Raw genomic sequence first — 6,000 nt, 5'->3', positions numbered from 1 at the left:
AGCTAATTTATCATGGGTCTTCCACTACGTATTGTTAATTGTATCTAAAGCAGGATCCCTCCACTATAAAGGGGTTGATTATTATTTCTGTAAGGGGAAAGTTTTGCATACATTATAACTGAGATATCATATACCCATATATTGAAGAGTTATCCCTTTTTAGCTTGATAAATTGATTCATCTTGCCTAATCTGTAAATCATCTTCTTCCCAACTTTGCTTATTTTGCATTCTCTACAGTTAACATTCGATATTTCTATTCATTCTTACTATTTGTGTCAAGTTATACCACATACTCTTAGAACTACGTACAATTTCAACTCTATCCGTTTTTCGGGTAAACAGTTTGGCGCCCACTATGGGGCTAAGGATAACAGTGGTTATTTGGTAAGAATTTGCTAAACGCACCATCTTACACTTGTTGTTGAAAGTATCTTTGATTTCGAATTAGCAACAACGAACTCTCAATTAATGGCCTTACCTATCGACAACGAAGCTGGCCTTCAAGGAGAAAACAACAACTTGACAACCAGGGCCGAAAGGTCGCTTGTCGATGCCGTTAGGGCCTGAGTCGAAGTACCATTAGACGTTAATTCTCATATGCTATTGAGGAAAACCAATGTTCTGAGCATGAAAATAGCATTCATGGTGGTACTCGATCTGCACTTCGAGACACCCATAACGTTGAGGAAAACAGAATCAGCTTACGTATTATTTTCAAAAATTTGCAAGCTCAACAGGTAGCGATAGCTCAGTTGCAGAGTCAAACACAGGTACCGAGCAGACCGGAGCCCAGTCCACCCCAAGAAATTACCCACAGAACGGAGCCAGCTGCAGTAAGGTCAAATGAGCAAGAATCGGGGACTAATCCCAAAATTGTTAAGATGTTCGAAGAACTGACAAAACGAATAGAATCAGGAGAAAAGGGGATCGAAGAAAACAATAAAAAGGTGGAAACATACAACTCCAGGGTTGATCAGATCCCGGGGGCACCCCCAATATTAAAGAGCTTAGATTCCAAAAAATTCATACAAAGGCCTTTCCCCCCAAGCGCGGCTCCCAAATCGATCCCAAATAAAATCCGCATGCCCGAGATTCCTAAGTATAACGAAACTACCGACCCCAACGAACATGTCACCTCTTACACATGTGCTATTAAAGGGAACGACCTAGAGGACGATGAAATCGAATCCGTATTATTGAAGAAATTCGTTGAAACCCTGTCAAATGGAGCAATGGTATCATAATTTACCATCCAATTCTATCGATTCTTTTGCTATGCTTGCGGATTCCTTCGTAAAAGCGCACGCCGGGGCCATAAAGGTCGAGACCAGGAAGTCGGACCTGTTCAAGGTAAGACAAAAGGATAACGAGATGTTAAGAGAGTTCGTATATCGTTTCTAAATGGAACGAATGGATCTACCACCAGTCACGGACGATTGGGCTGTTCAAGCTTTCACTCAAGGTCTAAACGAATGAAGCTCGACTTGGGCCGATGCGCATAACCGATATCAATCCAAAATAAGAATCGAAGATGACCAGTTGGGTTCTAGGTCCGTTATTAAAAGGACTGCCAACCGAGAACAGAGATCGATCAAAGACTGATACCGGCCGTATAACGGAAATCCTACGAGCTCGGTGTGATAAACGGCTAAAACGATACTACTGCTAAGGTACGACCCCTCCCCCCTGTTCAATTATATTTCAAAACTAACCCTTGCAGGTGTTTGACCAAAGACGAAGGTTAATGAATTCGATCAGGAACAAATATGGATTATTTAGCACGAAGCCCTAGGTCCGAAAGCACGTGCTGCACTCTCTTTTCCTTAGATCGGTTTTGTCCCAAATGGGTTTTTCGGCAAGGTTTTTTAATGAGGCAACCATTGATCGTGCTAACTCGGAACAATTCAACAGTATTCGAGGCCTCCTTAATCAACCTCGAATATTGGGGGACATACCATTGTCATCGAACATATCAACGATAATCATCAAGTATGGTGCAAATGAAGTTACTTCGTTATTTCATGGCAACAGGGTCTCGAAAGGAAAAACTATAAAGGCCAAATGGTCAAACGAGCCATGCCCATGTAGTTGGCCCGAGCCCTAACACAAAACATGAACACATGTATAACGACTTACAAAGAAATATTTCTTCTTTACCGATATCTTATATCCAAGAATTCCTCTATTTCGAGATCTATTATGCAAACAAGTTTAAGGGCCGATCATTATCCCATGAATCGGGGACTGCCAACCAAAAAATCAATGAGTTCGAACAACACTCACTCGACTATAAAGCCCAAGGGCTACACCGACTCGAGTTCAAGCTACCATTCTCACTCGGGGACTATTTACTAAGCCTACGAGCTACATTTTATTTCGAGTTCGAGCAAGTACTCACTCATCTACTAAGCCTACGGGCTACATTACTTCGAGTTCGAATTACTCACTCGACTACTAAGCCTACGGGCTACTTTTTATTTTGAATTCGAGCAAGCGCTCACTCGATTACTAAGCCTACGGGCTACATTACTTCGAGTTCGAAATCACTCACTCAACTACTAAGCCTACGGGCTACATTACTTCGAGTTCGAATTACTCACTCAACCATTAAGCCTATGAGCTACATTACTTCGAGTTTGAAATCACTCACTTGACTACTAAGCCTACGGGCTACTTTTTATTTTGAGTTCGAGCAAGAGCTCACTCGACTACTAAGCCTACGGGCTACATTACTTCGAGTTCGAAATCACTTACTCGACTACTAAGCCTACGGGATACTTTTTATTTCGAGTTCGAGCAAGCGCTCACTCGACTACTAAAGCTACGGGCTACATTACTTCGAGTTCGAATCACTCACTCGACTACTAAGCCTATGGGCTACATTACTTCAAGTTCGAATCACTCACTCGACTACTAAGCCTACGGGCTACATTACTTCGAGTTCGAATCACTCACTCGACTACTAAGCCTACGGGCTACATTACTTCGAGTTCGAATCACTCACTCGACTACTAAGCCTATGGGCTATATTACTTCAAGTTCGAATCACTCACTCGACTACTAAAGCCTACAGGCTACATTACTTCGAGTTCGAATCACTCACTCAACTACTAAAGCCTATGGGCTACATTACTTCGAGTTTGAATCACTCACTCGACTACTAAGCCTACGGGCTACATAACTTCGAGTTCGAATCACTCACTCGACTACTAAGCTTACAGGCTACTCTTACTTCGAGTTCGAAGTACTCACTCGACCATTAAAGCCTACGGGCTACATTACTTCGAGTTCGAATCACTCACTCGACTACTAAGCCTACATGCTACCTTATTTCAAGTTTGACCAAGCTCTCACTCGGTTATAAAGGCTACAAGATCCAAATTCGATCTAAATTGCCTAAAGCCTTATGTAAACCTTCATAAGGCATGAATGAAACAAAATCTTCACAAGGCAGAAAATAAAACAGAGGCAAGACAGGAAAAGAAAAGATATTTATATATATTTACATGATTGTTTATTACATGATTGTTTACAACATCCGAAATAGAAACTAAGGGCTAAGTTTCTTGGTTATCTCTGGGGGCGGTCTCTTCTCCATCGGGCTCCTCTCCGCTCTCGAACCCATCATCGTCATCATCGGAAGCCAAGGCTTTAGCATCGGCTTCGAGCTCTTTAGCTCTTTTTATCTCTTCAGTAAGGTCGAAACCTCGAGCATAGATCTCCTCGAGTGTCTCCCTCTGAGATCGGCACTTAGCAAGTTCAGCAACCCAGTATTCTCGAGTGTTGGCGGTCTCGGCTGCCTCTCTTGTTTGTACCTGAGCAGCTTCAGCATCGGCCCAATAGACGACCACGAATGCATCCGCATCGGCCTTTGCCTTTTCGGCGTCAGATTCAGCCTTGGCAAGGCCAACCAATCCTCGAGTTCCTCTATTCTTCTTGCTTGAACCGAGATTTTCTCCTTCATACTTTGAAGTTATTTTCGGCCGATGATAGTTGGGCTCGAGTGGCTTCTTTCTCTGTAGCAAAGCGATCCATACCTTCTTTCCACTTCAAAGACTCCGCTTTTACCACATTGACCTCCTCACGGAGTTTCCCGATCATCTCAATTTTCTGCTGCAGTTGTGAGATCGAAAAATTTGCCATCGTTCCGGTATCGAGCCCATAGGCTTTTAAAAGTATCATTACCTACCGGGACAGATTGGTCTGATCTTGGTGAGCCTTGGCCAACTCAGCTCGGAGGTCTTTGATTTCCTCTCCCTTCTGCCCTAAGAGGAGTTTAAGGGTGTTCCTCTCCTCCGTGAATCGTTGAAGGTCTGCCTCATATCGAAACAGCTCAGTTCGAGACCGAGAACATGCTTCTCGATGAACTGCTGCGGCCTGCAAAGAAAGAAGAAACGAAGTTAGAAAAGAAAAACAAGCATAAAGGCATTACCAACAAAGTAAGTTAAGGGTTACCCGATTCAAAACTTGCTGCACTTCGCAGAAAAGGCCCTACACATCACTAGGGCCAGCAACGTCCTCGATCCCAGTAAACAAATCACAGAAGGGATCCTCTTCTTCATGAGATCGGTTCATATCGAGGGCCCCCAAAGCTTAGGCTTCCCGAATCGCCCCTTCGAAAAAAGTAGGGAAAGTGAGCGAGTCTTCGATTACTACTGCCCCAAGTGAGTCGCTTGGGGCATTCTCTTCGGTCCGAAGAGAGTCAAGGACGGCCCCTTCAGACATATCCGCCATCCGTCAACTTCGATGAGAGATATCCTCGATCCCCAACAGCTCGGGGACTTTGCCCGAATCTTTCTCCGATATACCCTCAGTTCGAGGCGGAGCCTTGTAAACCACCATCGATCCAGCTGCCTGTGGGGCATCAATGGTTTTCTTCGCTGGGCCACCAGTACGGACCCGCCATATTTTTCTTCTTCCTCGTCTTCATCCCTCAGACGCCGAACTGATTCTAAGGTTAAAGGGATGGTATTCTTCATCGATTTACGAGCCTTTAGTTTTGGGTTTTCGGAAGTAGAGGCCCTTTTTCTCTTATTGTCCTTCGCCGATTTTGAAACCGGGGCCGAAGTTTCCTCCTCACTAGAGAGGGGTCTCTGAACCGCATCCTTTCCCAAACCTACACACAAGAAAATTGATCTGAGTGTACGGAAAACAGTTAGAACTATCAATAATGCGAGAAAGGAGTTTACCATAATTTTTAGCCTCCCATCGGCCCTTTGACAAATCGCGCTATGAGCGCTCGGCGTATGTAGAAGCCGAAGCCAGGGCCCGTACCCAGTCCTTGAGGTCGGGAACCACACCGGGCATCCAAGGAACCGCTGCACCATAAAGGGAGATATCAGTAAGAAAGGAAATGAAGGGGCAAAACAATGGGAGATATCAGCTGAGTTACACTTACGCTTCATGTTCCATTCTTCGGGAAACGGCATCTTCTCGGCTGGTATCAGGTCCGACGTCTTCACTCGAACGAACCTTCTCATCTAGCCTCGATCCTTATCCTCATCTATGCTTGAGAATAGAACCTTGGTAGCCCGGCGCTGTAGTTTTATTAACCCGCCTCGAAAGAGGCAAGGGCAGTACAATCTAATGAGGTGGTCGAGGGTGAAAGACATCCCCTCGATTTTGTTCACAAAGAAGAGGATCAGAATAACGATCCACCAAAAAGAATGATGGATTTAGCCTAACGTTATTTGGTATTTACAGCAAAAATGAATGATAACAGAGTCGAGGGGGCCTAGCGTGAAAGGGTAAGTGTACACACTTAAAAACCCTTCCACATGAGTAGTAATATCCTCTTCGGGAGACGGAACTACCACTTCTTTGTTCCCCCAGTTACAATCTTTTCTCATCTGATCGAGATATCCCCTGGTTATCGAACACATATATCTTGATACTGGCTCACATCGGCCTGGAACTGAAGAGCCTTTGTCGACCTTAAAATTGGAGGTAAGAACATACACCACGGGAACGCACTCCTCAGGCCGTGGATCCACCGGTG

The sequence above is a fragment of the Nicotiana tabacum genome, chromosome 12, assembly GCF_000715075.1.
Source record: "Nicotiana tabacum cultivar K326 chromosome 12, ASM71507v2, whole genome shotgun sequence".
In the NCBI taxonomy this organism is placed as follows: domain Eukaryota; kingdom Viridiplantae; phylum Streptophyta; class Magnoliopsida; order Solanales; family Solanaceae; genus Nicotiana; species Nicotiana tabacum.
This window is presented reverse-complemented; position numbering follows the sequence as displayed.